Source organism: Mobula hypostoma, chromosome 10, assembly GCF_963921235.1.
Source record: "Mobula hypostoma chromosome 10, sMobHyp1.1, whole genome shotgun sequence".
Taxonomy (NCBI): Eukaryota; Metazoa; Chordata; class Chondrichthyes; order Myliobatiformes; family Myliobatidae; genus Mobula; species Mobula hypostoma.
In genome coordinates this window covers 33,214,497-33,238,642 of record NC_086106.1, presented here as the reverse complement: position 1 = coordinate 33,238,642, position 24,146 = coordinate 33,214,497, and the positions used below count along the sequence as shown (strand labels likewise).

At 45.9% G+C, this 24,146-nt stretch overlaps 1 protein-coding gene across 1 annotated transcript in view; it reads left to right on the top strand.

Moving 5' to 3' along the window:
- The window catches only part of LOC134352828 (gastrula zinc finger protein XlCGF8.2DB-like), a 90,895-nt gene extending 66,773 nt beyond the window's left edge, over positions 1–24,122 (top strand). The window contains exon 3 of the transcript XR_010019475.1: positions 22,741–24,122. The gene's annotated coding sequence lies outside the window, so the exon portion shown is untranslated. The remainder of the gene's footprint in view (positions 1–22,740) is intronic.
- Positions 24,123–24,146: the final 24 nt, after the last annotated feature.

The following is a 24,146-nucleotide window of genomic DNA, read 5'->3' as shown; positions in this document are numbered from 1 at the left end:
GTATTGCGCTGTACGTTTTCTATGTTTCTATTACAGTACGGTACAGACCCTTTGGCCCATAATGTTGTGCCAGTCTTTTAACTTACACTAAGATCAATCTCATCCTTTCCTTCATTTTTCTATCATCCATGTGCCTATCTAAGAGTTTCTTAGTTTCCCCGAATGCATCTGCCAATATCACCACCCCTGGCAGGACATCCAACGCACTAGCCACTCTGTGTAAAACTAAACCTCTGACATACCCTCTCTACGTTCCTCCAATCACCTTAAAATTATGCTCCCTTGTATTAGTCATCTCTGCCCAAGGGAAAAATGTCTCTGGCTATCCACTCGATCGATGCCTCTTATTTTGTACACCACTATCAAGTAATTAGGAAAGCTAACAGAATGTAATGGTGTATTGCTCAGGGAATTGAATACAATATAGAGGATTTTATTTATTTATTTACTGTGATTCAGTGTGAAATAGGCCCTTCTGCCCTTTATTGTGTTCGAATGTATGTAGCATTGACAAAACCTGCATTGGTCTCCTCATTTGAGAAGGATGGTAATGTTGGAAGCAGTTTGACTTGCTTTTTCATTTCAATGCCCAGAATGGACAAGTTGTGCAATAAGGAATGCTTGGCTATCTGGGCTTGTACTTGCTGGTTTAGAGTGGTGAGAAGTGATGATTAATACACATTATGTATGGGTGACTCCTGGTAACATTGACATGCAGAGGGTATTTCCTCTTATGGGCAAATCTAGAACTAGAAAGTCATTGTTTAAAATTATGAGATTGTTCACTTAAGATAAAGATAAGACAATTTTGTTTCCTGAGATTTATGAGTCTTTAGAAATCTTCCTTCAAGGACAGTGGAAGTAGAGTGTTTGGACATTTTCTGGCAAAGCAAAACAGTTTCTTAATAAGCAAGGGAGTACAATTTTTCTGTTGGTAGATGGGAATGCAGAGACGGAGCTGCAGTCAGAGCAGCCTTGATTTTATTAAACAATAGGTCAGGCTTGAGGAGCTGACTGTCTTACTCCTGATCCTGTTTGTATGACCTTGTTGAACAGTGGAGCAGGTTTGAGGTCCCTTAAGATTTTTCCTTGATCTTTTCATGTGGTCTTTAGTTATTCCTTCCTAAAAATGTGCTGGGTTTCGCTTTTCAAGTACTAACTTGTAGCTTTGGTTACTGAATGTTTACAATCTTTTTTTTTTACAAACTCTAGTTCACATCTATTATTCTGAGAATAATACTGGAATAGATGCTTGTGGGTTTAACAAGTTGGCAATGTTTCTGAAAGGAGAAAATAGATGAAAGTACCAAAGATATAAGGCAGACATATTCACTTAATATGCAGCTGTGCCTTGGGGTTCAATATAAAGGTTCTCTCTCCTCAAGATTCGAGATTCAAGTTTATTTATCACATGTACATTGAAACATATATTGAAATATGCTGTTTCATTAACAACCACAAGTGTGTCACCACAGTACCTGATGGTATTAAGTGTACGTGTTTTAGACACCTAAGCTGAAGTCTTATCTGCTATAAGTGTCGACTAGTATGCTCACTTTTGGGAGGTTATACTGTATCAATCTAAATTTCAAAGTTTAATTTACTTAGCTACGTTAGAGGATTTTCCAGTCGGGTTTTAGCTGACACTATTTCAGGTCCAAGGAGAAGCCTGCAGTTAAGAAAGGAGATTAACCACAGTTATTCTGCTTTAAATGAAGCATGTTTTATATTGTGTAAATTCCAACAGTGATTAGAATGGTACAAAAAAGATTTCCAAATTACAAATACAAACTAGAAAACTTAACACAGAGTTGCAGAGTTGTGCAGCTGTTGCTGTGTTTTATGGTATCATTGGTTTTAATAAGGTCAACATAGATACTGTAGTATTGTTCCTATTGATCACATCAAATGGATGGGCAGAGCGTATAAATTAGAAGTTTAAGTAGCCTTTCCACTGTGCTCAAAAGCACTATATTGAGGAATAAGGATTTTCAAGCTTGGACAGGTTTTTACTGCGGAGGCATGGTCAGACAGACACAGACAGAGCAGTGTAGCAGTTAGCATAATGCTATTACAGCGCCAGGTCCCTAAGTTAAATTGCGCGGCTGCCTGTAAGAAGTTTGTACGTTGCCCTGTGACCGCATGGGTCTCCTCCAGGTGCTCTGGTTTCTCTCCACATTCTGACAAAGATTAAAGGGTTAATGATTGGTCACGTGGGTGTAATTGAGCGGCATAGGCTCAATAGACAGGAAGAACCTGATACCGTGCTGTGTCTCTAAATAAGAACACAAGCACACACAGAGCCTTGCTCAAAGTTATTTTAGAGTCATTGTACACATATGTCACCACATAGTACCCTCAGGTTTCTTGCAGACATTCACAGTAGAACAAAGAATCAGTGAAAAACTACACACAATTCAACCATGTGGAAAAGACGACAAACTATGCAAATACAAAAAAAGAAATCAAACAAATAAATAACTAACGCTGAGAGAATTCTAAATTAATAAATAACACCACATCAGGTTTCATCAATTTGTCCTGAGCACAACATGACACAAGTCAGATGAGGGGATGTCAAATGCTCAGCTGAAGTGTGGGTCAAAACAAATCTGGAACCAGAGGGTCTGAGCCAAAGGATGTTGCTCGAAATAAATCAATCAATATCTTTGGCAACTGCCGAAAGGTGAGGATTGGTTTGCTGCTGGACTCTTCACCATGGGGGACATAGAAAGCAGATAGTCCTTCAGTTGCACCACACCAGCCACTCAGGGGGTTTGATCTGTGGGTGTTTGTGTGGAGTTTGCACATTCTATCGGTCACCACCTGGGTTTCCCTAGATGCACTGGTTTCCTCAAACATCTTACAGGCAGACTGGCAGGTTAGTTGGCCTCTGTTTATTACCTCCAAGTAAAGGTGCATGGCAGCAGAAGGGGTGTGAGATTGTGATGAACATGTCTGAGAGAACGGGCTGCAAGAAAATATGTGGGTGTGTAAGACTCATGCGAATGCTGAATAGCCTCCTCCTTTGTTATAAGCAAGTTCACTCGTGCTTTCTATCACTCTCTCCCATTCGGCTATTGGAAAGTATTACTGCACTGAAGGGGCTACATTCACTGATTGATAGGTTCCTAGAGGTGATCATGGCCTGGAGCCTGGAGAAAAGCTGATCCAAGCTCTCACATGAATCAGGTTAATTTAAAACAACTTCAGACTTTTTATGTGGGCTTATCACTGGATGTATACACAGGAGCTTGCAGGCTCTAATTCACACTTCACATTTGGTGCCTGCTGGGGTCTTTTGATCTGCTCTCACCATGCTCGCATGCCAGCTTTGAATGTAAACAGTATCTGAACAAAAGAAATAGGAGCAGGAGTCGGCCTTTTGGCCCATTGAGCCTACTCCGCCATTCAATAAGATCGTGGCTGATCTGACCATCGACTCATCTCTACCTGCCTGCCTTTTCCCCAAAACCCTTAATTCCCCTACTATGCAAACATCTATCCAAACTTGTCTTAAATACATTTACTGAGGTAGCCTCCACTGCTTCATTGGGCAGAGAATTCCACAGATTCACCACTCTCTGGGAAAAATAATTCCTCCTCATCTCCATCCTAAATCTACTTCCCCGAACCTTAAGGCTATGTCCCCTAGTTCTAGTCTCATCTACCAGTGGAAACAACTTTCCTGCATCTATCTTATGTAACCCTTTCATAATTTTATATGATTCTATAAGATTTCGTCTTTCTGAATTCTAGCAAGTACAGTTCCAGGCAACTTAATCTCTCCTCATAGCCTAACCCCCTCATGTCTGGAATCAATCTGGTGAACCTCCTCTGCTCCGCCTCCAAAGCCAGTATATCCTTCCTCAACTAAGTAGACCAGAACTGCATGCAATACTTCAGATGCAGCTTCACGTACCCTATACAGTTGCAGCATAACCCCCCGCTCTTAAATTCAATGTCTCTAACAATGAAGGCCAGCATTCCATTTGCCTTCTTGATAGCCTGCTTCATCTCCAAGTCAACCTTTTGCGATTCATGCACAAGCACTCCCAAGTCCTTCTGCACAGTAGCTTGCTGCAATCTTTTACCATTTAAATAATAATCTGGCCTTCCATGTTTCCTTCCAAAGAGGGTGACCTCACATTTATCAACATAGCATTTTATCTGCCAGACCTTTTCCCACTCACTTAACCTATCTATGTCTCTCTGCAGACTCCTCGTATCTTCTGCATAATTTGCTTCTGCACTCAATTTAGTGTCATCAGTAAACTTAGATACACTACAGTCGGTCCCCTCTTCCAGATCATTAATGATATTGTGAACAGTTGCAGGCCCAGAATCGACCCCTGAGGCACACCGCTCACCACTGATTGCCAACCAGAGAAACACCCATGTATCCCAACTCTCTGCTTTCTATTGGCTAATCAATCTTCTATCAATGCTAATACATCATCCCCAACTCTATGCATCCTTACCTTATGGATAAGTCTTTTATGTGGCACCTTATCGAACGGTTTCTGGAAATCCAGGTAAATAACGTCCATCTGTTCCCCTCTATCCACTGCACTTGTTATATCCTCAGAGAACTCCAGTAAGTTTGTCAAACAGGATTTGCCCTTGCTGAATCCATGCTGCATCTGCCTGATGGATCCATTTCTTGCCAGATGTCTCGCTATTTCTTCTTTAATGATAGCTTCAAGCATTTTCCCAACTACAGATGTTAAACTAACTGACCTGTAGTTACCTGCTTTTGCCTACATCATTTTTTGAACAGTGGCGTGACATTCGCCGTCTTCTAATCCACCAGAACCTGCCCACAGACCAGAGAATTTTAGTTTATTTTCTTTCCTTATTCCCTTTCTTTATTAATTGCTTGATGGTTCTTTGTTACTTTTTGAAATTTTCCCAGTCTTCCAGTTTCCCACTACTCTTGGAGGCTTTCTATTCACAAGCTTTTAGTTTGACACCTTCTTTAATTTCCTTAGTTATCCAAGACTGGCTCTCCCCACCCTTATTGTCCTTGCTTTTAACTGGAATATACTTTTGTTGAGCACCGTGAAAAATCTCTTTGACAGTCTTCCACTGCTCCTCAATAGTCCCACCATATAGCCTGTGTTCCCAGACTACTTTTGCACCCTCCATTTGTATGGGAAACTCAGTCATACTGTGATCACTCTTTCCAAGAGGATCCCTAACTACAAGATCACTAATTTTACCTTTCTCATTGCACAGGACCAGATCTAAGATAACACATTCTCTTGTAGGTTAAGTAACACGCTGTTCAAGAAAGCCATCATTTATGCATTCAATGAAGTCCTCCACAAGACTGTCTCGACCAACTTGATTCACCCAATCTATGTGCAAGTTAGTCTCCCATGATAACTGCTGTTCCATTCTTACGTGCCTGAGATATTTCTGTTTATTGCCTGTGCCACTGTAATGTTATTATTTGGTGGCTGATCGACAACTCCCACCAGTGATTTTTTTTTCCCTTACTGTTCCTAATCTCTACCTAGGTGGACTCAACGTTCTGCTCCTTAGATCTTATATCGTCTCTCACTGTCGCATTGATCTCATCCTTACAGCGCTACCCCACCTCCCTTACCTTCCTGCCTATCATACCGTATAACCTGATATCCTTGGATATTTAATTCCCAATCTTGACTTAGCTGAGAGGTCACTTTGAGCTGAGCTGTAAATCATCTACAAGATGTCAGCTCAGCTGAAATCATCTACATCTCGTCGATTAAATCATTCGTCCCACCTAAGGTGACTTAGCACGTCAACCAAGAGAAACTCTTACAGGAGTGGAGGATGATGACGTCTGCAGTCCTTCTGGTGACTTTGGCTTCACCAAGACCAACAGGGTCGGATTCTTCTGCAACTGGGACTCTCCTCGCAGGTTCTCTTCAGGGAACCCCCGTTCTTTGAGGAGCATTTCCTTCTGCTCCTGACTCTGCTGAATTTCCCTGCGCAGCTGCCTAGAGAGATAGCGAGATTTTCAATAGCAAGCCATTGCACCAATATGAACAATGCCCTGTGCCACCCCTTCAATGTTCCAACCGTCTGCCCAGTAGGGCCAGCACGCTCAGCTGTTCCAGAGGGAGCAGTACTGGGGGCAAGAATCACCCACCAGTCTAACATTGAGGGGGGTGGGGTGCTCTTTGACATAGGAATGGGAAGTGTACCTGACCTTGCACTCAACGTCAGTAAGACCAAAGAACTGATTGCAGACCTCAAAGGGTAAGACGAGGGAACACACATCAGTCCTCACAGAGGGATCAGAAGTGGAGAGAGTGAGCAATTTCATGTTCCTGGTGTCAACATCTCTGAGGATATCGATGCAGTTGCAAAGAAGGCACAACATCGGCTGTATATCATGAGGAGGCTGAGGTGATTTAGTATGTCTGCAAAGACACTTGCAAATCTCAACAGATGTACCATGGAGAGCATTCTAATCGGCTGCATCACCATCTGGTATGGTGGGGGGGTGGGCACTGCACAGGACCAAAAGGAGCTACAGAAAGTTGTGAACTCAGTCAGCTCCATCATGAGCACTAACCTCCCCAGCATCCCGGGCATCTTCAAGGAGCGATGCCTCAAAAAGACGGCCGCCACCATCAAGGACCCCCATCGCCCAGGACATGCCCTCTTCTCACTGCAACCATCAGCGGGGAGGTACAGGAGCCTGAAGGCACAAACTCTAACAACTCAGGATCAGCTCCTTCCCCTCAGTCATCAGGTTTCTGAATGGACAATGAAACCATGAACACGAGATCGCTACTTTTCTCCCCCTCTTTTTGCACTACTTCATTAATTTAACTATTATATATATATACAGTAATTCACAGTTGTGATTATGTATCACATTGTACTGCTACCACGTAACAACAAGTTTCACGATGTACCCCAGTGATATGAACCAAATTCTGATTCTGTTCCGTATCACCAGTGATGAATCATCACACTTGATCAGAATCAGGTTTCACATCATTGACATATATTGGGAAAGTTGTTGTGAAACTTGCGACATAAAAACACTGTAAGTTGCAATAGGAAACATACTAAAAATTAAACTAAATGAGTAGTGCAAAAAGACGGCAAGAAACAGTGAGGTGGTGTTCCTGGGCTCAATGTCCATTCTGAAATCCGGTGGCACAGGGGAAGAAGCTGTTCCTGAATCGTTGACTGTGGGTCTTCAGGCTGCTGTACCTCCTCCCTGATGGTAGCAATGAGAAGAGGGCATGTCCTGGGTGGTGGGGGTCCTTAATGATGGTAAGAATATATAGCTGTGGAGGGAGAGAACACAGAACCTGACAGTACAGTACAGGCCCTTCACCCCACAATGTGGTGCTAATCTTTAACCTACTTTAAGGTCAATTTAACCTTTCCCTTCCACAGAGCCCTCCATTCTTCTATCGTCCATGTGCCTATCTAAGAGTCTCTTTAATGTCCCTAATGTGTCTGCCTCTACCACCACCCCTGGCAAGGTGTTCCATGCACTCACTACTCTCTGTGTGAAGAATTTACCTCTGACATCCCCCCTATACTTTCCTCCAATTACCTTAAAATGATGCCCCCCTTCCCCATTAGCCACTTCCAACCTGGGAAAAAGTCTCTGACTGCCCATTTGATCTATGCCTTTTTCATCTCCTTCATCAAGTCACCTCTCACCCTCCTTCGCTCCAAGGAGAAAAGCCCTAACTCGTTCACCCATTCCCATAAAGACATGCTCTCTGATCTGGGCAGCCTGATACAGCCTGTCAGAATGTTTGACATGGTACGTCTATAGAAGTTTGAGTGTTTTAGATGACAAACCAAATCTCCTCAAACTCCTAATGAAATATAGTTGCTGTTTTCCCATCCTTATAGTTGCATTGATATTTCGGGATCAGGTCAGATTCTCAGAGATCTTGACACCCGGGAACCTGAAATTGCTCAGTCTCTCCACTTCTGATCCTCTATGAGGATTGGTTCATGTTCCCTCATCTTACCCTTCCTGAAGTCCACAATTGACTCTTCTGTCTTACTGATATTGAGTGCAAGGTTTTTGCTGCAATATCACTCAACTAGCTGGTATATCTCACTCCTGTACGCCCTCTCATCTCCACCTGAGATTCTACCAACAATCGTCGTATCATCAGAAAATTTATAGACGGCATCTGATCTGTACCTAGCCACAAAGTCATGGCTATAGAGAGAGTGGAGCAGTGGGCTAAGCACACACCCCTGAGGTGCGCCAGTGCTGATCGTCAATGAGGAGGAGATATTATCAGCAATCCACTTAGATTGTGGTCTTCTGGTTAGGAAGTCGATGATCCAATTCCAGAGGGAGGTACAGAGGCCCAGGTTCTGGAGTTTATCAATCAGGACTATGGGAGTGATGGTGTTAAACGCTGAGCAATAGTCAACAAACAGCATCTTGACATGGTATTTGGATTGTCCAGATGATCTAAGGCTATGTGAAGAGCCATTGAGATTCCATCTGCCATAAACCTATTGTGGCAATAGGTAAATTGCATTGGGTCCAGGTCCTTGCTGAGGCAGGAGTTGATTCTAACCATGACCAACCTCCCAAAGCCTTTCATCACCGTAGATGTGAGTACTACTGCATGGTGGTCAATAAGCAGCATACACTACTCTTCTTAGGCACTGGTATAATTGTTGCCTTTCTGAAGCAGGTAGGATCTTCCGCCAATAGCAATGAGAGGTTGAAAATATCCTTGAATATTGCCGCCAGTTGGTGGGCAGAGGTTTTCAGAGCTTTACCAGGTACTCCATCAGGGCCTGCAGCCTTGTGAGAGTTCACCCTCCTGAAAGACAGCCTGACATTGGCCTTCAAGACAGAGATCTCAGGGTCACTGGGTGCAGCACGGATCTTCACAGCTGTAGTTATATTCTCCCTTTCAAAGTAGGCATAAAGATCATTGAGCTTACAATTCTTTTGTAAAAAATCCTCTTCATGTATGTATCAGGGTACTGAGACCAAGTCAACACGTAAAGACTCCACTCTCTAAATCCTTAACTTTAATAATGTCATAGCTGATATTCCTCAGCAAAAGGGGTACCAGAATTATTGTCAGACTGTAACTACAACTTGTGTACATTTTGTTTATTATCTTGGTCTACACCAAACCAGAGAGTAGTGAATCTGTGGAATTCATTGCCACAGGCGGCTGTAGAGGCCAAGTCATTGGGTATATTTAAGGCAGAGGTTGATAGATTCTTGATGAGTCAGGGCATGAAGGGATACGGGGAGAAGGCAGGAGATTGTGGCTGAGAGGGAAATAGATCAGTCACGGTGAAATGGCAAAGCAGACTCAATGGCCTAATTTTGCTCCTATATCTTATGGTCTTATGCTCTTGTGGTACACATCAGTAAACCAGGAATTCCTGAACAAGTTCCTTAAGCCTGTCTTTAGCTGGAGTTCAGATGTTTGTAGTACAGTTGTATCAGCAGTTAACAGGCTCCTGTAAAATCAGCAGTCTGCTATTTAAATGCAGACACTACCAATTTGTTATAAACTGCCTTACTTTAAATGAGAATACCTAGTTTAAAATTTAAAACTGTTATTCAAACTGGTGATACTTTCATTTCTAAACTGGGAAATTGATCTTGCTAACCACAAGACATTCTGTAGATGTTGAAATCCAGAGCAACACACTCAAAATGCTGGAGGAGCTCTTCAGGTCTGACAGCAGCTATAGAAATGAATAAACTGTTGATGTTTCAGGCTGAGACCTTTCATCAGGACTGGAAAGGAAGGGAGAAGAAACCAGAATAAGAAGGTGGAGGAGGGGAAGGTAGGAGGTGATAGGTGAAATTAGGAGAGTGGGGAAGAGGGGAGTTGAAGTAAAAACCTGGGAGGTGATAAATGGAAAAAGTAAAGGGTTGGAGAAGAAGAAATCTGATAGGAGTGGGGAGGGGTACCAGGGAGAGATGATAGGCAGGTAAGGAGAAGAGAAAAGGTAAGAGGATGCCAGATTGGTGAATTAAAGCAGAGGGCAAGGGGTCTTTCAATCAGGACCAGAGCCTTCATTTCTGTGATGGAGAGAGTGGCTAGGCTATACTTTGTATGTGATTCAGCTTTAATCTATATTAATTCACCTTCTTATCAAAATAGGTCAAAGGGCCATTTTTCCTTGAGGATTGGTCCCTGAGAAACTGGTCCAGGCTGCACCTGTTCCAGTTATACAGTTCTGCCCCAGAACATCCATTTTGAACTTCAGCTGGGCAATTGTGAACTTTCTGGTACAAAAGGCAAAAATCTGTAATTAAGTTTCGAAACAAAGCTAATTTATTTGACAGCATAAATATCATCAAGCCCATTACAAGGTTCTTGATATCTGCAGAAATAAACCCTGTGTCTCAGAGTGAATTGGCTTAATACTGATTAGGAATAAGAGTAGAATTTAGCAGTCCAGTTTGATGAACAGTTGTTTCATCTGATGGTATCACAGTTCGAGTTGGATCTCATAGTGATAAACATGGAAAACGGCCATTCAGCCTGGCGAGTTAGTCCCATCTGCCCACTTTTGACCCATAACTCTTTAAACCTCTCCTGTCCATGTACTTACCTAGACAGCTTTTAAATATTGCCCACCTTAAAATTCTGAGGCTCATTTGAAATATGTAGCACCCTTTCTGGGAAGAAGCTGCCTCTGAGATTTATTTTCAAGTTCTTGCCTCTAATCTTAAACCTATGCCTTCTTGTTTTTAGCACACCCTCCCTGGGGGGGAAATACTGTGTGTTCATCCTGTACTATCACTCATGATCTTGTATTCTCCTGTTTTACCCCTCAATTCCAAGGATTAATGTCTTAGACTACACATCCTCTCCTAGTAACATGCTGGTACTGTAAATCTGTTCCGCACTTTTTATAATTTAATAACATCTTTCCTATAACAGGGTGACCAAAACTCTACACAATACTGTACTACAAGAGCAGCTTTAACAATGTTTTTCATAACTGGAACGTAGCTTCCCAATTCCTGTACTCAGCCCCCTGACTGATGAATGCCAGTGTGCCAGATGTCCTCTTTATCACCCTATCTACCTGAGACGTTGCTTTCAGCAATGTACACACTTTCACTCCTAGGTCCCTCTGTCCCTTAACATGCCCCAGGATCTGACGATCCACTCAAAAAATCCTGCCTTGTTTGTTTTGATCTTCCAGAATACAACCTGTCACATTTACCTGGATCAGAAACCATTTACCACTTCTCGGCCCACTTACCCAGCTGATGAAAATCCCCCTCTAATTTTTTTTTTCATACCGTTCTACACTGTCGATAGCACCAGCTATTTAATTGGAATTATAATTGTTTATTATTTTCACATGTACTGAACTACAGTGAAAAGCTCACCTCGCATATCCTTAATACAGACCGATTCATTACACAGTGCATCTGCAAACTTACCAAACATGTCTTGTACGTTCACATCCAACTTGTTTATGTAAATTACAAACCACAAAGGTCCGAGCACTGACCACTGTGGCACTTCTGGACATAGGTCTCCAGTCCAAAAAATGGCCCTTGACCATCACCTTCTGCTTCAACCACTGAGCCAATTATGATTCCAATTGATAGTCTCTCTCTGGATCTCATGCAATCAAATTTCTACACTAGCCAGCCATGAGAAACCTAGTCAAAATCTTTACAGGAAACATCAACTACCCTATCCTCTCCGTTACCTCCAAGTGATTTGTCAGACACAAAGCCATAGTGACTGTGCTGAATCAGAGCTTGTCGTCAAATATTGATAGATCCTGTCCCTCAGAATCCCCTCCATCTATTTACTCACCATCAATGTGAGAATCGCTAGCCTGTAGTTTCCCGTTTTGTTTTACTATTTGTTTTAAACAATAGGGCCAAATTAGTGTCTTGATAGTCCTCCAGAGCCTCACGTGTGGCGTCAAAGGTTACAGGAAGAAGGCAGGAGAATGATGCCGAGAGGGATAATAAATCAGCCATGATGGAATGACAGACTCAATGGGCTGAATAGCCTAATTCTGCTCCTATGTCTTTTGGTCTTATGAATAGATGTCTGCCAACATTGTATGTTTAAAAAGGGAAGAAGGGAGAAACCAAGAAATTACAGGCCTGCAGGTCCAAACTTGCTAACAGAATATTGGAAGCATTCTTGGGCACATAAGCATTGGGGAAGAAGAGGTCATGCTAAGTATGCTAGCATGAATTGAAGACTGCTAAAGCACAAGATAAAGGGTTGGAACAGTCGGATGTGTTCCACGTATTTTTGCACTACCTTACTTCCCATTTTTCTATTTTCTATGTATGAGTTATAATTTAAAATTTTAATATTTACTAATTTTTACTATTTTTAATATTTAATATTTGTAATCCAGGGAGTGTGAAGCACAGAATCAAATATCGCTGTGATGATTGTACGTTCTAGTACCAATTGTTTGGCGACAATAAAGTATAAAGTATATTAGGATGTAACAAGTGGAGAGGCCCAATAATCAATCTTTGCTCTTCAATTATTTACAAATTACATTAAAAACCGGAGGAGGGGACACACTGTGAGGTGTTCAGCTCTGCAGATTACTGTATGTGGGAGAGCATATTGCGGTGCCAGTATTAGAACTCTGAGCTGATATAAACAGGATTAAAACTTAATAAATGGAGTTTAATGTGGCAAAGAACAAGACCATGCACCTTGGTAAAAGGAATCAAAAGGCAGTCTGTTCTCCAAGTGGGAGACTTTGCAGATGAGGGATCTACATGTTGTTGTATATAAAGCACAAATAAATTACAGGCTTGGTTAAGAGAGAAAATTATATTTTGCCCTTCATTGCAAGAGGGTTGCAGTTTAGGAATAGAGAGGTATTGTTACAATTCTACACGGTACTAATAAGACCACACCTGGGGTACTGTACACAGTTTTAGTTTCCTTACTTGCAAAAAGATAGATTGGTATTGGAGGCAGAACAAAAGAGATTCACTAGCCAATTCATGAGATGAGAGGGTGGTCCAATTAACTGCAAATAAACTTTGATCTATATTCTTTGGAGTTTAGAAGAATGGGGACAATTTTATTAAAACATACACGAGTTATAGGGAGCATGAGAAGTTTAGACGTTGAAATATTGTCAGTAGATACAGGATTGGGGACAGCCATTTAAAACTAAGTTGTGTAAGAAATGTTTCCTGCAAAGTATGGTGAATCTCTGGAACTCTTCTCTCTAGAGTGATGGAGACAGCAACATTAGGACTATTTTAAAAAGACGTAGGTTAATTTTAGAAACTGAGAGCCAGAGGAAACTTTCACAGGAGATGAGGCCTGGGCAGATCAGCCATGATCTCATTGAATGATGGAGCAGGCTTAAAGGCCGGGTGGGTTAACTGCTCCTATTTTCTTATATTCATATGTATTGAGAAAGGCACAGATTAATAGGGGACTGTCAGACTGAAACTTTTTAAAGGGATGATTGTTCTTGACTAATTTGATTGAACTCATTTAGGAGGGAGCAAGATCGCCAAAAGAGAATTTGACCATAAGACACAGGAGCAGAATTAGGCCATTTGCCCCATCAAGTCTGCTCCATTTACTATCCCTCTCAACCTCATTCTCCTGCCTACTCTCCGTAACCTTTGATGCGCTTACTAATCAAGAACCTGTTGACCTCTGCTTTAAATATACCCAATGACTAGGCCTCCACAACATGGTAGGCTGATCAAGAGAAGTAAAAGCTCTTGCAACTGAAGCAAGATTGGCGGACTAGCTCGAAGACAGGGCTCAGTGGCAGAAAACAAAATGCAATGGTTGAAGGGTGATTTTTGTAACTGAAAGCCTATTAGCAGTGTGTTCAGTACTTAACCCGTTCTTATTTGTAACGTAACTGATTTAACCCCAGAGCAGAGCATTGATAGTGCTGAAAACCTTGCCGGCCGGTTAATAGGAAATGTTTGCACATCAGGAAAATACTGACAGTCTGTCAGTTGGGCAAGAGGAGGGCAAATTAAATTTAATCCTGGGGAGTGTGTGGTAATGCACTGGAAAGGTGCAACAGGTCAAGGGAATATACAGTTAGTGACCATATCTGACCCACCTTAGAGGAAGTGTGATTTCCTTCAGTTCTGATTAGTCATTTTGAAAGACTGGGAGTTTAATTGGTCTCAGCTGAGAATGGGCGGAAATATTTGTTAATTTCCTCCAGTAAAAGTTTGCAGCCCTTGAGTTCTCTTGGGTCTCATGATCACCTTTCCAAGACCATGAGGCTCTTGCCCCATTCTTCCCTCCCACTCATTTCCCTTGTCACTGCAAGGCTTCACAACTTTATTTGCATTTTCTGTCTAACAGTGAGCTGAACACTATTGTCAGCGCCTCCCCATCACTTAACTTCTTCCCCCCAACAGAAATCTCAGTTGTTTTCGCTACTCCAACCTCAGCCCAATTGGTTGCTGAATACTTCATCTCTGTCTTTGTTCCATTGCTATTGTTCCCAGGCATGGGCTCCCACCTTCACCCTTTGTGAACTTCAGCTCACTCCAAACCCTTCTGCTGCATCAGAATTTGCATCAGGTTACAATTACCAACATTGCTTACTTCTTTGACAATGCTCCTTTACTCATTTTACAATGACCATTGCTCACTTACTGCACACCTTGCAGTAGCACATGCAGCACCCGTAAACAGTAAACATTACAGTTTACTGTACTTTACTAGCTACGTTTAGAATTTTATTTTATTAACTTATTTATGGTATAATATTTTGGTTTAGGTGTTGTGTGCATTATACGTTGTGTGGGTCCAGAGGAACGTTGTTTCGTTTGGTTGTATATATGTACATTCAGATGAAAATAACCTTGAAATTGAACTTGACTTGAACCATAACAGTCTTTCATGCTGGAGACACTAAAATGAGGCCTAGATGGTTGCCTCAAAATAACATACCCAAATTTATTTGAGAAAACACAATAAGGAAGCATTTGGCAAATAAGCTACATGGGGAGAGCCAGAATGTGAGTTAAGATCTGGGATGGGCTCCTTACCCTCTATAGTCTGTGTCTTCTTTGGGTTAACTTAATTCCCACCTTGGTTCATCACTGCAGCAGCTCAGCCAGTTTCATGTACTGAGCACTGAAGTTGGCACGTCACATCCATGCTGATGGAAAGTGGTTGGTTGGGGAAATCAGCAGCTCTCATGGTGAATAAGTGCAGGAAGATCATATGTAATCCTGGAACAGAAAGGTAATTTTACCTAAAGGCTCAGCATTAATAGGACCTGATCAAATTCTTATGCCAATAAAGATAACTGAATGTTGATCTGATCACCAGAAGGGAGGCAGAAATCTGGAATGCTTCCCTATCCCAAATATAATGGTCCAGCAGACTGGAGGGGTTGGATAGCCTTTTCCCTCTCCTACTCCTATAACACACTTGAGAAAGCTCAATAGACCTTAGAATCTGTTCGATGGAAAACCAAAGTCAGAGTAAACAGGGTTTCCTCTCTGATCCCATAATACTGTTCCTCAATATCCAGCACCATTAGCGCACACAGTGCGTGGAGTTAGAATTTCAGACAAGTGAGGAATTGCCAACCATTTGATACTTTTACAAATACTTCAACTCTTGCTCAGGGAGAATTATGACCTTACTTTACTTTCAGGGCATTGGACATTAGATTTCCTCCTGTGCCTCATATAAATGTGCTCGTTTTTGAAATCTAATTCCATTGCCCAGTCCCAGTTGTTCTGCAAATTCCTTTCTGTTAAACAGAGTTCTATTTCCTTCCTGAAAGTTATGAAAGAATCTGCATCTTCCACTCTCTCATGCCTGGTATCCCAGATCACAACTGGCCTAATCATTTAGCTTTTCCCCAGCTACAATACCTGATGTCATTGTTTTGAACTCAGATTGCAGAGCACAAAATGTGTTGAAGGCATAATACCTTCTACACTATATTTTACTGCATAATATTAATTTTTCATTGCATGTTCGATGTGCATGTGATAAATAAATCTGAACAAAATCTGCGGCTTTCCATTTGGGTCCCACCGTATTAACACACGGTGGTATCTGTGTATATGCAACAGCATCAGAATTACCCACATCTGTCCAGCTTACCTTCAGCATGAAACGAATACGAAACCTTCCTTCACAGCAGACACATTACCATTTGGAGATACACTTATGGCATAATCATCTGTGGGGATGTATGACTAGATACTAGGAAACTACCATATAGATTTTGCTTAAGTGAACTATGTTTTACTTTGACAGCCCAGTTAGCCGAAGTTTAATGGAAATTGTTAAAAAGGTATGAAAAAGACAAACTGTAGCGGTGTGCTACACACAGCGCTAGAATAACCACACGGAGTCGGTGAGTTGGAGTTGCGATGAAGGAGGTTTATTCAGACTTCGCGGCCTTCTTTAAAACCTTCCCATTCCCGCCCTCCCTAGGGCGGGATTGCTGTGGGGAATGCATATTCCCAGACTCTTTCCGCGCGCGGGATTTTCCCCCTGCTGGTGAAGATGGCCTGGCGCCCTTTTTGGGGCCGACCCTCTGCCTGCGTGCGCTGTTTCGTGAGCCGGTTCGTGTGTGTCAGAAAGTGGGTCGCCACATAACCCCGCCCCCAGAACCGGCGATACCTCCCCCAATGTCCACAGTCTGGATCGGCCTCTGTTTGGGGGTCTGCCCCTGCGCCGCGGTGCCTGAGTCTGGACCGGCTGCGCCAAGTCCACATGGGCCGGTTTGAGTCGGTGCACCGTGAAAACCTCCTCTCTCCCCCCAATGTCCAGCACGAACGTGGACCCGTTGTTCCTGGTCACCTTAAACGGCCCCTCGTAGGCCCGCTGTAGCGGTGCCCGGTGTCCGCCCCGTCGTACAAAAAGAAACTTACAGTTCTGCAGGTCTTTGGGTACGCAGGTCGGGCTCTGTCCGTGCTGTGAAGTGGGGATGGGGGCCAGGTTACCGAGCCTCTCCCGTAGTCTGTCCAGGTTCTTCCTCTTGCCCCCTTGGGGCTGGTATGAACTCTCCTGGGACTACCAGGGGTGCGCCGTACACCAACTCGGCCGACGAGGTGTGCAGATCCTCCTTGGGCGCCGTGCGGATTCCGAGCAGGACCCAGGGAAGCTCATCCACCCAGTTAGGCCCCTCCAGGCGGGCCATGAGAGCCGATTTTAGGTGATGGTGGAAGCGCTCAACTAGTCCGTTCGACTGTGGGTGGTAGGCAGTTGTGTGGTGTAGCTGAGATCCTAAAAGTCTGGCCATACCTGACCACAGACTGGAGGTGAACTGGGCACCCCTGTCGGAGGTAATGTGGGCCGGTACCCCGAAGCGGGCTACCCAGGTTGCGATCAGTGCTCGGGCGCAGGATTCGAAGGTGGTGTCGGTGAGCGGGACTGCCTCTGGCCATCTGGTGAATCAGTCTATCATAGTTAGGAGGTACCGCGCTCCTCGTGACACTGGCAGGGGCCCCACGATATCCACATGGATGTGGTCAAACCTCCGGCGGGTTGGTTCGAACTGCTGCGGTGGAGCCTTGGTGTGCTGCTGCACCTTGGCCGTTTGGCACTGCATGCACGTTTTGGCCCATTCACTGACCTGTTTATGCAGCCCATGCCACACGAACCTGTTGGCGACCGGCTGGACGGTTGTCCTGATGGAGGGGTGCGCTAAGTTGTGAATGGACTGGAAAACCCACCGGCGCCAGGCTGCTGGGACGACGGGGTGGGGTTGGCCGGTAGCTACGTCACATAGTAGGGTCCTCTCACCTGGGCCTACGGGGAGGTCTTGGAGCTGCAAACCGGAGACTGCAGTCCTGTAACTGGGGATCTCAGCGTCTGCCTGCTGTGCCTCTGCCAGCGCTGCATAGTCCACCCCCTGGGACAGGGCCTGTATGGTAGGTCTGGATAGTGCGTCCGCCACGACGTTGTCGTTTCCCGAGACATGCCGGATGTCCGTCGTGTACTCGGAGATGTAGGACAGATGTTGCTGCTGGCGGGACGACCAGGGGTCGGACACCTTCATGAACGCAAAGGTAAGCGGTTTGTGGTCTGTGAACGCGGCGAAGGGCCTACCTTCTAAGAAGTACCTGAAATGCCGGATTGCCAAGTATAGTGCCAATAGCTCCCGGTCGAAAGCACTGTATTTGAGTTCAGGTGGTCGTAGGTGTTTGCTGAAGAACGCCAGGGATTGCCAGCGACCCTCGATGAGTTGTTCCAGCACTCCACCGACCGCTGTGTTGGATGCGTCCACCGTCAGGGCAGTAGGAACGTCCATTCTGGGGTGCACTAGCATCGCGGCATTTGCCAAGGCCTCTTTGGTTTTTACGAAAGCGGTTGCGGCCTCTTCGTCCCAGGTAATGTCCTTGCCCTTACCCGACATTAGAGTGAACAGGGGTCGTATGGTTCGGGCTGCTGAGGGGAGGAAACGGTGGTAGAAATTCACCATACCCACGAATTCCTGCGGGCCTTTGATTGTGTTGGGTCGGGGGAAGTTGCGGACCGCGTCTACCTTGGCGGGCAGCGGAGTTGCCCCGTCTTTAGTAATCCTGTGGCCCAGGAAGTCGATGGTGTCGAGTCCGAACTGGCATTTAACAACAGGAATTCTGCAGATGCTGGAAATTCAAGCAACACACATCAAAGTTGCTGGTGAACGCAGCAGGCCAGGCAGCATCTATAGGAAGAGGCGCAGTCGACGTTTCAGGCCAAGACCCTTCGTCAGGACTAACTGAAGGAAGAGTGAGTAAGGGATTTGAAAGCTGGAGGGGGAGGGGGAGATGCAAAATGATAGGAGAAGACAGGAGGGGGAGGGATGGAGCCGAGAGCTGGACAGGTGATAGGCAAAAGGGGATACGAGAGGATCATGGGACAGGAGGTCCGGGAAGAAAGACGGGGGCGGGGGGTTGACCCAGAGGATGGGCAAGAGGTATATTCAGAGGGACAGAGGGAGAAAAAGGAGAGTGAGAGAAAGAATGTGTGCATAAAAAAGAGTAACAGATGGGGTACGAGGGGGAGGTGGGGCCTAGCGGAAGTTAGAGAAGTCAATGTTCATGCCATCAGGTTGGAGGCTACCCTGTGAGTCGACTGGGGTGATATACTGCGTCCGGTGCTCCCGATGTGGCCTTTTATATATTGGTGAGACCCGACGCAGACTGGGAGATCGCTTTGCTGAACATCTACGCTCTGTCCGCCAGAGAAAGCAGGATCTCCCAGTGGCCACACATTTTAATTTCACATCCCATTCCCATTCTGACATGTCTATCCACGGCCTCCTCTACTGTAAAGATGAAGCCACACTCAGGTTGGAGGAACAACACCTTATATTCCGTCTGGGTAGCCTCCAACCTGATGGCATGAACATTGACTTCTCTAACTTCCGCTAGGCCCCACCTCCCCCTCGTACCTCATCTGTTACTCTTTTTTATGCACACATTCTTTCTCTCACTCTCCTTTTTCTCCCTCTGTCCCTCTGAATATACCTCTTGCCCATCCTCTGGGTCAACCCCCCCCGCCCCCCCGTCTTTCTTCCCGGAACTCCTGTCCCATGATCCTCTCGTATCCCCTTTTGCCTATCACCTGTCCAGCTCTCGGCTCTATCCTTCCCCCTCCTGTCTTCTCCTATCATTTTGCATCTCCCCCTCCCCCTCCAGCTTTCAAATCCCTTACTCACTCTTCCTTCAGTTAGTCCTGACGAAGGGTCTCGGCCTGAAACGTCGACTGCGCCTCTTCCTATAGATGCTGCCTGGCCGAACTGGCATTTGGCCGGGTTGATTGTAAGGCCGAATTCGCTCAGGCGGGAGTAGAGCTGGCGGAGGTGGGACAGATGTTCCTGCCGACTACTGCTGGCTATGAGGATGTCGTCCAAATAGATGAATGCAAAGTCCAGGTCGCGTCCCAGCGCGTCCATTAGCCGCTGGAACGTCTGTGCGGCGTTCTTTAGACCAAACGGCATTTGGAGGAATTCGAAAAGTCCGAACGGGGTGATAAGTGCTGTTTTGGGGATGTCGTCCGGATGTACAGGGATTTGATGGTATCCCCGGACGAGGTCTACCTTGGAAAAGATCCTTGCGCCATGTAGGTTTGCTGCAAAGTCTTGAATGTGCGGCACAGGGTAGCGGTCTGGCGTTGTAGCATCGTTCAGTCTGCGGTAGTCACCGCATGGTCTCCAGCCCCCCGTTGCCTTGGGCACCATGTGCAGGGGGGATCCCCATGGGCTGTCGGACCGTCGTATGATCCCCAATTCCTCCATCTTCTTGAACTCCTCCTTCGCCAGTCGGAGCTTGTCCAGGGGAAGCCTTCGAGCACGGGCGTGGAGGGGTGGTCCCTGGGTCGGGATGTGGTGCTGTACTCCGTGTTTGGGCATGGCTGCCGTGAACTGCGGTGTCAGTACTGATGGGAAATCCGCCAGGACCCTGATGAATTCATCGTCGGACAGCGTGATGGAGTCCAGGTGTGGGGCTGGCAACTGTGCTTCACCCAGGGAGAACGTTTGAAAAGTCTTGGCGTGGACTAATCGCTTCCCTTGCAGGTCGACCAGCAGGCTGTGGGCTCGCAGAAAATCTGCCCCCAGCAGTGGTTGGGCCACGGCGGCCAGTGTGAAGTCCCACGTGAACCGGCTGGAGCTGAACTGTAGCCGCACCGTGCGGGTGCCGTAGGTTCGTATTGTGCTGCCATTAGCGGCCCTCAGGGTGGGTCCCGGTTCTCTGTTGCGGGTGTCGTAACTCGTTGGAGGTAAGACGCTGATCTCCGCTCCGGTGTCGACCAAAAAGCGGCGTCCCGACTGCTTGTCCCAGACGTACAGGAGGCTGTCCTGATTGCCAGCCACCGTAGCCATCAGCGGCGGCTGGCCCTGGCGTTTCCTGGGAATATGCAGGGTGGTCTGCAGTGGCGGGCCTCTGTGCCCCACCGCTGGTGGTAGAAACACCATTGTTCGTTGGGCTCCTCACTCCCGTCGCCGGGTTTTGTAGGCTCTGCTGCCGGGCCCGGTCTGGTCTGTCGTTGGGCACGCGGCTTGGTGATCTGTGCGACGGATGCCCCTCTCTCTTTCCTGGCATTCCACAGCACATCTGCTCGGGCCGCCACCTTCCGGGGGTCGCTGAAATCTGCGTCGGACAGCAGCAGGCGTATATCCTTGGGCAGTTGCTCTAGGAACGCCTGCTCAAACATGAGGCAGGGTTTGTGTCCTTCAGCCAGGGCCAGCATCTCGTTCATTAATGCTGACGGCGGCCTGTCTCCCAAACCATCCAGGTGCATTAAGCGGCGTGCTCGTTCGCGCCGTGAGAGTCCGAAAGTCCTTATGAGCAGGGCTTTGAATGCTGTGTATTTGCCGTCCTCCGAGGTCAACTGTATAATCTCCTCAACTTGTGCAGCAGTCTCCTGGTCGAGAGAGCTCAGCACGTAGTAGTAGCGAGTGGACTCCGAGGTTATCTGCCGAATGTGGAATTGTGCTTCTGCTTGTTCGAACCATAATTGGAATCACAGCGTCCAGAAGCTTGGCAGTTTTAACGAAACTGCGTGAACAGATACAACGTCGGTCATCTCTGGTCCAAATATCGTTTGGGCCGTCGGGGTCACCAATTGTAGCGGTGTGCTACACACAGCGCTAGAATAACCACACGGAGTCGGTGAGTTGGAGTTGCGATGAAAGAGGTTTATTCAGACTTCGCGGCCTGCTTTAAAGCCTTCCCGTTCCCGCCCTCCCTGGGGCGGGACTGCTGTGGGGAATGCATATTCCCAGACCCTTTCCGCGCCCGGGATTTTCCTCCTGCTGGTGAAGATGGCCTGGCGCCCTTTTTGGGGCCGGCCCTCTGCCTGCGCGTGCTGTTGTGAGCCGGTTCGTGTGTGCCAGAAAGTGGGTCGCCACAAAACTACCATTTAACTAACAAATTGTTTTCTTAAATGAAACATAGAACAAATTAGAATGCTACCAACACTACAACAGTGCATTAGTACCTAATCAATACACACAAAATGCTGGAGGAACTCAGCAGGTCAGGTAGCATCCATGGAAAAGAGTAAACAGTCGATGTTTTGGACCAAGACCCTTCCTCAGGACCTAGTAATTTCTGCTGTTAGTTCCTAATAGTTATTGACAGAGGAATTCATCCAGTTTTCGCTGCCTTTTATGGGTGTCCAGGGAGGGGTAGCACCTCTGGAGAAGTGTCTTTCATGTCTACTTTAGTGCAGCTCACTCAACTTTGGTCCTCTCTGGACACTCAGCTCCAAGTAGCTGTATGCATGTTATAGCAACCACACCCTGGTCCACAGATTCAACAGGTGGGTTAAACTAGGTGAGGGTAGCCAGCAGGCCTCATAGCCCGGTGGAATAGGGACATGCCTGTCCCACATGTGAAGTCAACTCCGGCGAACTGGGCAGATGAGATCAACAGTGTGATCCAACAGGCAGGAAGGTGGTTCTATCACGCTCCATGTCATGACATGGCACTAAGTAGTCATGGTCATCCAGTGCAAACAAGGAAGTTCACAGTTTGTGATGACTACTTGTACCACTAGATCCAAAATTCTGTGGTCCACAGAGTGAAATGTCCCAGTGTAAAGGCGTTCCCACACTCAAAACTCTACCACACATGTTTCACTGTCAATAGGCATTCAACATGCTACTGTGTTCTTTTGATTGACTGTAAATGAACAAAATTAGTGCGGGTAATGGACTGCCTTCATGCAATGCTTTCAATGTTTGCATCCTCCAGATGATGAGGGGTTCAGGCTGAAACGTTGATTGTTTATTCTTTTCCCACAGATGCTGCCTGACCTGCTGAGTTTCTCCAGCACTTTGTGTGTGTTGCTCTGGATTTCCAGCAACTGCAGATTTTCCCACCCTGCTACTTGTAACTCTATCTCCGGAGACAGTTTATCCACCGATGTGTATTATAAACCAATGGACGCTCACAGCTACCTGGACTATACTGTACCTCGTCCTACCCTGCTACTTGTAAAAACGCCATCTCCTTCTCTCAATTCCTCCATCTCCACTATATCTGCTCTCAGGTTGAGGCTTTTCATTCTGCAACGAAAGAGATGTCTTCCTTTTTCAAAGAAAGGGGCTTCCCTTCTTCCGCCATCAACACTGCCCTCAACCGCATCTCTTACATTTCACGCCTGTCTGCTCTTATCCCATCCTCCCGCCACTCTACCAAGGATAGGTTTCCTCTTGTCCTCACCTACCACCCCACCAGCCTCCGCATCCAGCACATAATTCTCTGAAACCTCCACCACCTCCAACTGGATCCCACCACCAAACACATCTTTCCCTCCCCCCCCCCACTTTCTGCTTTCCCCACGTGACTCCCTTGTCCATTCGTTCCTCCCCACTGATCTCCCTCCTGGCACAAGTGCTATACTTGCTCCTACACCTCCTCGCTCACTACCATTCAGGGCTCCGAACAGTCCTTCCAGGTGAGGTGAGTTCGGTGCTCCCAATGTGGCCTCCTGTATATCAGTGAGACCTAACATAAATTGGGAGACCATTTCGCCAAGTATCTATGCTCCGTCCGCCAGAACAAACGTGATCTCCCAGTGGCCACCCATTTTAATTCCACTTACCATTCCCATTTCGATAAGTCCTTCCATGGCTTCCTCCACTGTCGGGATAAGATCACACTTAGGTTGGAGGAACAACACTTTATATTCCGTTTGGGTAGCCTCCAACCTGATGACATGAAGATCGATTTCTCAGACTTCCAGTAATGCCTTGCCCACCTTCGCCATTTCCCATCCCCTTGTCCCTCTCTCATGTTATCTCCTTGCCTGCCCATTGCCTCTCTCTGGTGCTCCTCCACCCCCCCCCCTCCTTTTTACTTTCTTCCCATGGCCTTCTGTCTTTCACCAATCAACCTCCTAGCTTTTTGCTTCATCGCTCCCCCTCCAAGTTTCACCTATTGCCTGCTGTTTGTCTCTCTCCCTCCCTCTACCTTTCTAATCTACTCCTCAGCTTTTTATCTCCAGTCCTGCTGAAGGGTTTCGGCCCGAAACGTCAACTGTACTTTTTTTCCATAGACGCTGCCTGGTCCACTGAGTTCCTCCAGCATTTTGTGTGTGTTGCTCGGATTTCCAGCATCTGCAGATTTTTCTCTTGTTTGTGCATCCTCCAAAACTTTATTTTAATTGAAATAATAAAGATGATTGTCGATACCTTCAAACTTTTCG